This window comes from Paramormyrops kingsleyae, unplaced genomic scaffold, assembly GCF_048594095.1.
Source record: "Paramormyrops kingsleyae isolate MSU_618 unplaced genomic scaffold, PKINGS_0.4 ups41, whole genome shotgun sequence".
NCBI classification, from domain to species: Eukaryota; Metazoa; Chordata; class Actinopteri; order Osteoglossiformes; family Mormyridae; genus Paramormyrops; species Paramormyrops kingsleyae.
The window spans coordinates 103,011-113,920 of NW_027325979.1; positions in this window are offsets into that span (position 1 = coordinate 103,011).

The window sequence follows — 10,910 nt, forward strand, 5'->3', positions numbered from 1 at the left end:
GGAATTATGGTGTGGGGTTATTTTTCAGGGGTTGGGCTTGGCCCCTTAGTTCCAGTGAAAGGAACTCTTAATGCTGTCGCATTCTAAGCCATTCTGGACAATTTCATGCTCCCAACTTTGTGGGAACAGTTTGGGGATGGCCCCTTCCTGTTCCAACATGACTGCACACCAGTGCACAAAGCAAGGTCCATAAGGACATGGATGAGCGAGTCTGGTGTGGAGGAACTTGACCAGCCTGCACAGAGCCCTGACCTCAATCTGATAGAACACCTTTGGGATGAAATAGAGCGGAGACTGCGAGCCAGGCCTTCTCATCCAACATCAGTGCCTGACCTCACAAATGCTCTCCTAGAAGTATGGTCACAAATTCCCATAAACACTCTCCTAAACCTTGTGGACAGCTTTCCCAGAAGAGTTGAAGCTGTTATAGCTGCAAAGGGAGTTCCAACTCCATATTAAAACCTATGCATAAAGAATGGGATGTCATTAAAGTTCATGTGTGTGTAGGTGTCCCAGTACTCTTGCCAATATAGTGTACTTTAGCTGAATTTTAAATGTTAACTAAATGTATTTGACATTTGTTTTCATTTTATCTCAGTTGGTTTCAGCAATATTTATAGTTTTCGTTTATCTTTAGTGTTTATTTTGTTTTCATATATTTTATTCCAGTTTACAAAAATCATTAATCAAATTCATTAATGACAATGAATTTGTCATTAATGCCAAATTAATGCCAGCCTTGAATACTGTAAGTATGTAATGCACGGTTATGCTGCAAGAGTGGCACGTGCATTGTGGTGCGGCTGCAAGTATGAACCAGACCTAACCCATTGAGTTATACACTCTTCCCCCCCATTATTAAAAGTTATTCAAATGGATGGTATGAACATGAACCTGTCATAGTAGGCATCACTTTGATAGACATGGCATACCTTAATATTTACTTTAATAAGTTTGGCACAGAACCCCTGCAAGTCTGAATAGTTCTGTAATGGTATAATGTATAGATGCCAGAGCTCTAATAGCACCTGATATTTTATCTGTTTTGCGTTTGGTTTTCTACTGTACCTCTAACTAGCTGATCTGTATCTACATTTCTTTAGTAAATTTGCAGTATTGCTGATACATAATACCTACTGAATGTAATCACAACTGCTTTACTTCCTGGCACTGGCTAGTCAGTTTTCATTGTGATCTCATCATACATTTGGAACCATATTTACTATACAGAAGCCAGAGCCTCATTTATTACGGCAGGTCTATCATTGGGATCATTTAATTACTCAAAGGGGATGCATTGTTTGTTTTGAAGAACTCTAACATTAGCATTAACATGCACATTGTATACTAGGGATGAAACAGTTACTGGTTTCATGGTAAACCATGGTAAAATTCCCGACAGTTAGTATTATCATTTTCAATTTTATTTTATCATTAAAAGGTGGTTGGTTACCGTGCTTTGAAAATCTGACATTAAATACTGTCAGGCATCAACCAAAGTTAACAAAAGTCTCCCAGATGCAGGTGTGCAGGCACAGTATGCAGTGTTTTGTGTCAGTGAAAACATTGCAGAAGGCAGTGACAATTCTCTGGAGATTTTTATGGTTAATGTACAGTTGATACTGTCAGGATTGGTCCCTGCCCAGCCCCCTTTTCACTATGTGTATACATTCCTTGCTTGGCCAGCTAGTGTTGCTGGTCATCTAGTTCTGTGCTCCCCTTGTTTCCCGTAGTTAGCACCCAAAGGTGTTACCCTGCTTCCCAGGCTGCTGCATGGTTTTATGACCTGAGCAGACACCTGTGTCATTGAGGCTTCCCTTTTAGTGTGGGTTAAAGGTTGGCCAGAGGCCAGCCTCAACTACGTTTGAAATTTTCATTATTTCTGTTTCTTTATTTTCTTATTCTATGTATTTGTGTGTGTTTGTAGCTGTTGTTGCCCTGCTTTTGCTACTGCTTAGATGTCTGTGTTGTATTTCTGTGTTTGCTTCTAGTTTTGCTGTGTGTAATTGTGGTTTCCTGATTTGTGATTCTCTCATGTTACAGAATAGCCCTTGTTAGTACTGGTTTTACTTTCCAGCTTTTGTTTGATCCTTCGTGGTCCCATTGTTTTTCAGTTTTTTCCCCGCTGGTGTGCAGTTTTGTTAAATAAAACCCCTTCCCCTGGAGCCTTACTATGGATCACTCATCCCTCACCATGCCCACTGACAACAAATATGATTTGCATATGTTTACATAAGGCACTGGCTATATTATTATTTTAATGTTTATTTTAAGTGTGTAGTGCTGCTAATTTGTGGTTTTCAATATAAAACTTGGTGAAATTATTTCAGTTTGCTTATCAGTACGTTTTGAACATTTTCAGCACATTTTGACAATACCGTGATAATACTGATGACTATGATAATTCTGGTCACTATAATTGTGATGTTAAATTTTCATACCGTTTCATTTGTATTGCATACCTATCAACTGACTGACAATCAGTAGTAATTATTCCAGGCAAAAAAATTAATGTTGGGCAGGGCGAAGGATGTGAGGGCAGGGCTTGTTGCAAAATAGGGCTTTATTAAACTCACAAAACATAAAACAGGAAATAAAATGGGAGGAACAGAGGAAAGCAGAGCACAGGCAACACATGGATGTGACGTCAATGACTAGACTAACAAAGTTGGTACAAACTGGTACTTTTTTTACATAGACTAATGGGGCAACAAGCATCAGGTGTGGCCCATCAGGGCCACGTATGGGAGGAGACTGGAGGGTCAGGTGGATGTGGTGGGCAGGATGTGACTGTACACCCTACCCCGAAGCATGATTTCTGGTCACGAAGGACAAACGGGAGGGGAGCAAAGGGACTGAACGACAGGGTGGTGGCAAATAAGCAATGACCATCTACATTTTAATTTTTCATTGATTTCAGAAATTTAACCACAAAAACCCAAGTCTATGCTTAAAATCTTCTCATGTTGTGCCATACGTTCCTATTTGGGTATCTTACATAAATGGCGGAGAACAGACAGGATACTGGGTGGGACAAGACATGACAGGATTGACAAGGCACACGGGACAGATACCACAAAAGATGAGACAGAACCACTGGACAGGACAGGGCAGGACAAATGACATGACAAGGGGCACCAAACAAGAGCAGATAGAAACCAGGGACCAACAGGACAATAGTAGAGACCAACAGACAGAACCACATGGACAAAACAGACTAAACTTGGGACATGACAAAGCACCTAGAACAAATATCTTACCTCAGGGGGGACTAGGGAGCAAAAAAGGCAAAAACAGAGACAAATAGAGCAGGCCACACCAAGAGAGGACAGACAAGTAGAGGGGCAACAGAGACTGGAACGAAAACAGAAGAGTAAGCTGCTGGAGACACGGATCAAGAAAAAACAAAGGCAGAATAGGGCTCTGGGACAGGGTCTGAGGCACAATGAATGAAAATGTAGGGTGCCCTGGAAGTTTTCCCTAACCCTGGAAACCTGGGTGACACAGATCATCCTGGGCCCATTCATTGGTCAGGCGGAGCCCTTCTAAACCACAGAATCAGAGAGCCTTGGAGGGCCAGAGGGTGCTGAGGTACCAGCAGGTCCAGAAGGTGCCTTGGGCCAGCGGGATCAGAGGTCTCTGAGGGGATTGCAGGACAGGAGGGCATCTAGGGGACTGCAGAACAGGAACAGGAGGGCACCAAGGTTTCTCTCCCCAAGGCCGCAGCAGAAGAGGTGTCCAGGTGGACATTGCTCGGCAGACCAGGTTCTAGGCAGCTAGCCTAGATAGTGTAACTCCATCTATCAACTTCTGAGGAAGGAAACTCAGCATGACTCTCTTCTGGGCCCCAGCTGGCGCCATTGACTACACTAGGACTTGGGACCGGGTTGGTGTGTGCTTTGGGCTGAGGTGGGCTTAGAGTGGGATTTAGGGCAACTCAAGTGTAGCTGCGGATCATCAGGGTCACCCTAACTCGGCCTGCCAGCAGCCAGGGAATCAGGCATCAGCTTGGCAGCAACCAGTGGGGAATGAGGAGACCATTGGGTACCTGGGCAACGACTAGAGTTGCACCGGGCCCCTGGACACTGACTGAAGATGAGGCAGGCACTGCCAGAACATCAGGAGATGAGGCGGGCCCTGGCAGGACATTAAGAGACTTGGTGGGTGCCAATGGGACATCAGAAGATTGGGCTGGAGCCTGTGGGATTTCGGGAGACTTTTCTGGAGCTGGCAGGACAGCAGGATACAAAGCAAAGCTGATACACCTAGGGGCTAGCAGAGCAAGGCCAGGACACCTGGAATTCAGCAAGGCACAGCCAGGACAATTGGAGACAAGTAAGGCACAGCTGGGACACCTGGAGGCGAGCAGGGCGAAGTTGGGACACCTGGATCAGGTCCATAGGGATCATACCTGCCACAGGTCTTGGTGTGGGCAATGTGGTCCTTTCTGGATCAGGAATCTGGGACTCAGGTGGACCACCCCACTTGGGGGACTAGGAGCCTGGAGCACATGCAGAGCAGCCCTCTCTGGGCCAGAAGTCTGATGCATGGCCTCAGGGGGAAGACTGGCTCTGGAGGTACAGTAATGGTGAAGATGGGTTATAGGGACACAGCAGAGGCAAGGACAGGCTTTGGGGATACAGCAGAGGCAAGGATGGGCAGAATGGGCCCCTGTGGGCCAGACTGTAGTAGCTTGGGATGAGAGGTGGCCCCTCCTGGGCTGGACTAGAATGGGTGGAGCTGGAGCTAGCTTCAGGGAGCCAGCAGGCAAATGAGTGGAGAGCTGAGTAGTCTCACACAGCAGAGAGCTGGCATGCTAAGTGACAAGCAGTAGGCTGAACGGGTATCAGGAGATGAAAAGGCAACAGGGTAAGCAGTCTCACACTCAATTATTCTGCGCACTTCAGCCACCATGTGCCGGACCTTCACTGCCTCTTGGGGATCCGCATCTGAGGCGAGTCTTGTGAGTACCCTCTCCGCCAACCATATGAGAGATTTGGCCTTGGGGATTTTCCAGACCACAGGATTATTCCTTAGCTCCAGGGTGGTGTCCAGGAGGGAAAAGAAGTCCTACACTTGAAGCCGAGGTGCCTCCTGTGGAGCGGGTAACCCCTAAGACACCTGCATCCAAGGCACTTGGGGTATCCAGCCTGCAGGATGCAGGGAGGTCTGAAAGCTGTAGCTGAGGGGCAGGCTGCTGGGGTTCTTTAGGAATCCAGTCATTCTGTTGTGTCAGGTGGGGTGAAGGACGCAAGGGCAGGCGTGGTTGCAAAACAAAAGGGGATTTATTAAACTAACATAACATAAAACCGGACCACATGGGATCAAAATGGGAGAAGCAGAGGAAGGCAGGGCACAGGCAACATGAGGGTACGTCAATGACCAGACTAATGAAGACGGGACAAATGGGTACTTTTATACATAGACTAATAAGGGGCAACAAGCATTAGGTGATGTGAGGGTGGAGACCAGAGGGTCAGGCAGATGTGGCAGGCAGGATGTGCAGTTAACCTAACTGCAGGCCTCTGGAATGTGGATTGAAATTTATCTAACCATAACCCTAAACCAGAGGAAACCTGCACAACAAAACTGCAGACACTGAGCCACCATTCCAACCACAACTATTTGATAAAAAATTATTTTTATATGGATGGATAGTTGCTTGAATGGATTTTATATGTAAATAGGACTCCTAATATGACACATTTTGAATGAAATACTTGGATCTTAAGACTTCTTCATTGTGTTAAACTCCAACCTTACTTGGGAAGAAAGCCTAAATTAATAATGCTGGACAATAATGCTAAATGTACGTGATTTATGTAATACTGTATTTATGTAATTGTCTAATTTTTGTCTTCTCCAAAACACTGCACAAGGAACATTCAAAATAATAATGGCTTAGTTCAGGCAAATCAGTAGTAAACTATTCCATTATTGTCTGAGCTTTGCTGGAAGAGTATTGCCCTACCTCGGCAGTGTAAAATGTAATTAAGTCGCAGGAGTAAGTGGAACAGCTCCAGGAGGAAATGAAGAGCTAGCACCCCCTCGATGTGACAAAAGCAGGGAGTTTCTCAGGGTCAGCTGCTTCTAATCAGCAGCCACACTCCACCAAAGGAAATCACAGGGTGGAGGAAATTAACAGAAGACGACAGAGAGAGATGGGATGAGGCAAGTAGAGCACCAGGGAGGATGAGGAATGCCACCAGGAAACCTGGGGGGGGCAGGAAGGTATTTCCAAACAGAGAATCATTATAAATAGGTTAAGCCAAAAGAAAGCATGGCAAATAGCAACATCATCCGAGACACCAGAAGGAAAACAGCATTTTTCAGCATTAGCAGGATAATGTTTAAGGCCTTCAAGTTAAAAGTAAAGGTTGCTCCACTTTTTAATGCATTGACGGTGTTAAGACTCCATTGCAGTAGTTTCAAAGTCTTTCATCAACAAATGTTGGTAGTTAGGTTATTTTTTATCACATTTTAAGTATACATCATTTTATTGTATAAAAATAGTTACCATGTTATTCTCCGAAACAATCTGTTCTACTGTCATCCTAGACAGGACAATAGCATAATAATAATAAAAAAATGACTCCATGCAGGACACCACACCCCCAGATATTTAAAAATAAACAGGAAAAAGACAAAACTAAGAGAAGTCTTAGTTTTACATGTCAAATTTCACCATTTCCATATCTTCATTTAATTTGCCTTTTATTCACAGCTATACTCAAGAAAGGAGAAGCAGAATGATGGAGAGGAATAGACAGGTTGATTCATAGAGTTTATTGTAGTTAGGAAGTCAAAGTAAGAATAGTAGCACATATGTTGAATGCATTTTCAGATATCCAATCCTGGAGACAGTATGCGGGCCCAGCTCTGCCGCTAAGCTAGGGCCGTCAGTAAAACTGAATAACTGATTGAACAGTTGCAAGGAGTGCTAGCCGTAATTTATATGGAAGAAAGGACTGGTTGTTTTAGCAGAGGCCACAATAGACAAGACAGCGTTGTCTATCAAGCAGCTGTCATTGTGCTCTAGATACAGGTGCAGTGCAGAAGCTTTGCATACATGTTTCTGCTGCTTGTTGCATAGTTTTTCTTGGCATGTGAGACAGGGAAGTGCTGTTACATTGGCAACATTGCTATCAAAACATTAATATGAGGTCACTTCTCCCACTCAACCAAAAAGCACAACACGCCATAATAAAACTATCTACAATATCTTCAGATGACCTTCATATGATACCCAGTTGCTCTAAGGGATGGAATATTTAACATTTTGCATTAGTTCTGCACTAAGGAGTTTCTCACATGTATTTACACACTCCTAATATAGATACAATTTAAAATTAACTGTATGATCGGCATTCAGATATCTTTTGATGATTCCCATGGAGAGATTAGACGCCACATTAGCCATATTAGTACAGGCTCCTAAATGAGAGTTTCACCCAGTCTCCTGTCAGAAATCCACAACACCCCAGGCCCTACAGCCTTGTGTAAACTTACCATGACATTCTAGGACGACTTGACAAATAAGTGATGACCATCCACATTTCAAATTTATGAAATCAATAAAAAATTAACCACAAAAACCCAAGTCTGTGCTTAAAACACACTCACTTTATGCCACACGTTCCTGTTTGGGAATCTCACATAAATGGCAGCACTTACCTCCTGCAGGCCTGCCTGGTCTGTGCAGCTGCAAGAATTGATGCGTCCCAAATTTAGAGAGACAGGAATACAAGGATTCTGCTTTGGATCAGGGTTTTCATCCCGCCCAACTCCCTGTCACAGCCATTCCTACTGTATTTTTATGTTATTCCTCACCCTGGATAATGCTTCCTGAAAGGTACCCAGCTATTAATAGAGTTCGCCGAGCTCTGCAGTCTTCGGCTCTGCCTTGCAGCTCTGGAGCTAAGTAGAGCTGGTGATCCTGGTGAAAAACTTCATGTCAGTTCCAGCGAAAATTCAACCATATCCCCTGCACACGACGGACACGAATGACTTGTACTATTTGCACCCTGATGCGTATGCAGCTTGCCTAATAATGAATTACAAAAAAAATTAATAATATTTATTTATCCAGATTTCCACTTGATAGTAGCATTTTGTTGAATATATTCTTGGAAGCATATGCTGAAGTAATGTATCAGCTGGCACTTTTTAATATAAATTTTCTAAAGCTATATAGGAGGTGTGTGTGTGTGGTGGGGGTGGGTTTCATCTTCTTAAATATTTGTGTCTGTAGTCTGTCTGTCTCTTTTTAACGATTCCTTCAACTCAAGCATTTCTCACATCTTCAATAGCGCTTCTGGTTCTTTGGGAAAAACACACACTCCACACACTCCCTGTCAGCCAGCTGTTCCGCATTAATTTTTTCTCCCGTACAGCTGCACTCCTAAATAATCCATGATCTGGGTAGATCTGGGCATATTGTTTGTTATCTGTTTGTATCTTCTTTGGTGCTAGCACTCATATTTCTTATAATTTGACATGCTTCACATTATTTGTTGGATGTTTGGTAGAAATTGATGCACCAACCATACTGATTCAAGACAGTCAGTCTCTAAATCTCTTCACACAAAATTTAAAATAGCATGTTTTTTTCAATTAAAAATGCAAGCTTGGCCATTTCTTTGTCTTTCCAAAGTATATTACTACAAGTAATACAGTTGCCTGTTGGAACTGTCAAACTCTCAATGCCCTGAGGAATATTGGCAGTGCGTTTGTGATGAAGGTTTGTGTTTTGAAACTGACCTTAACAACAAAACCAAAGGAAACAGGAAGGAGGGGAAAAGCCCTAATAATGGCCACTTGATGGCTTCTCACAGGATAGGAAGTGACAGTGGACAGGACATCCATTATTCATAGCTGCATCACTGCATCATTTCTTCTTCCTCATGCCACAGTGCATCGAACCAGTCAGAATTTCATTGAGAGGCTCTGGCCATGCTTGTGACATTGGTACCTGCAGAAATCACCAAGCAGCCAATCTGAGTGTTCAATCACAAGGATATTATCATTAACGTATGTCTGTACACTCATTGATCGAAAGGCTGTCCCTCAATCTAACATTGAATGATGCTCTCAGAAATCAGCAGTTATCAGTAATCTGGGTTTAGGGTGTCTTAATTCAAGGCTAATAAGAAAATTGGTGTGTCCAAATTGTAATAGTGTCCAGTAGGAAGCTGCTGGGAGGTTAAATATATGGGGCATTGTTAGGTGTGTAATTTGACTGAAAGTAAACTAATTCAAAAAAGAAAGAGATTGTAATGGTCCCTAGGATGGACTGGCATTCCATCAATTGTGCCCTGTGCCCTATAATTGCTGTGATATGCTCCAGGCTCTCTGTGATCCTCTACTGCAATGCTGGTCAATACTATAGGCAACATAGGCGGCCACCTTGGGCACCAAATTCTGAGGCGGTGCCGACTTGCCAGCGAATGTCACTCATTCCTGGACAGGGGGCACCGGCAGTGATGCTCACCTAGTGTGCCATATCAACTAGGACCTGTATTGCTATGCTATATAGGTGTTATTGAAGCTCGATAGTTGGATGGTATTTAATGATTTATGTCACATATCACTGAGGCACAAAGCCAACCTTAAACCAAGTATAAAAATTTAGAACTTCTGAAGCCAATAGAGTTAATCAGAAGAGCCTATCTGAAACGTGGTGGACAAGGAGGGCTGCTCTATTGCAGAAGTAATATGCCATGGGTTGTTAGCAGTCATTGGGGTAATGTTCACATTCATGGGTGACACAGATCAACCTGGCACTCAATATCGGAATTACAGTGACAGCTGCTGGAGTGTCTTTTGTTCATCTGGTCTCTAATCCATCAGCAATAACTCCATGCTATAAATGGCTTACTGGCTGAAAGGTAACCTTATTATCAACTGGAAGTCATAATTTGGCTTCTGAATTTTATATTTAAAGAGACCATAAAATTTAGACAATGTAATATTTAATTCATCTTCATAAGAAATAAAAAATTGTTGCCATCTATTTTGTGGATAGAATATGCAATCTGATCTTGTGTATGGTGAAACATCTTTAAAGGATTTACTATCAATATTTAACTTAGAAGTTTAGAGAAGTTAAAATACGGGAATAACAGCTATTTCAAATGTGAACTAAATGTTTGATTTGAAATGTAATTGTCAAGCTGCACCTAGACAGTATCATTAAGGTTTTGCAGTATTTCCCCTATAGTCCCAGTTACAAACAATTTTGAATTTGTCATTCACAGCTGTGGCATTAAGTAATCTCACGTCAAAACATACAAATATTATTAGAAAAAGAAAATAATGCATAAACATTAGCATGATTTAAAATTATCCAAATGAAAAGCACCCATGATTACCCTGTTCCCTCAACTGACTTCAACCAAAAAGCACTGGATTATTCCATGAATCATATATCAGTTAGCTATAGAGCTATTAATGGTCATAAACATCAAAAGAAACAGAGCTACATTTTGGACATATGCATTTAATATTTCAGAATCTCTCATTTCAAGTATTTACTGACAATTGCTGTTCCAAGAAAAATATTTACCACCACAACACAGCATTGAACCTGCCATTGAAATAATATCAAAATGACCAATTGAAGTTGGTCTCTGATGGGCACTCTTGGTATAGAGCAAGACTACAATTCGTGGGTCATCAAAAAAACGCAATAATTCAAATAGTTTGGTGTGGGAAAATTGCATTTTTTTCTATCAAGTTTTTGTAATACCCGTACTGGGAGCTATCATGGGCTAATCAAAACCATCTTCTAGTAATTTTTACATTATATTCCAATATTATTTGGAAGCTTGTTATTATAAAGTCTTATCAAATAATATTATGAATGCTATTGTTTGTTTATAAAAAAAATAACAATCCCCTTGGGAGCAAGG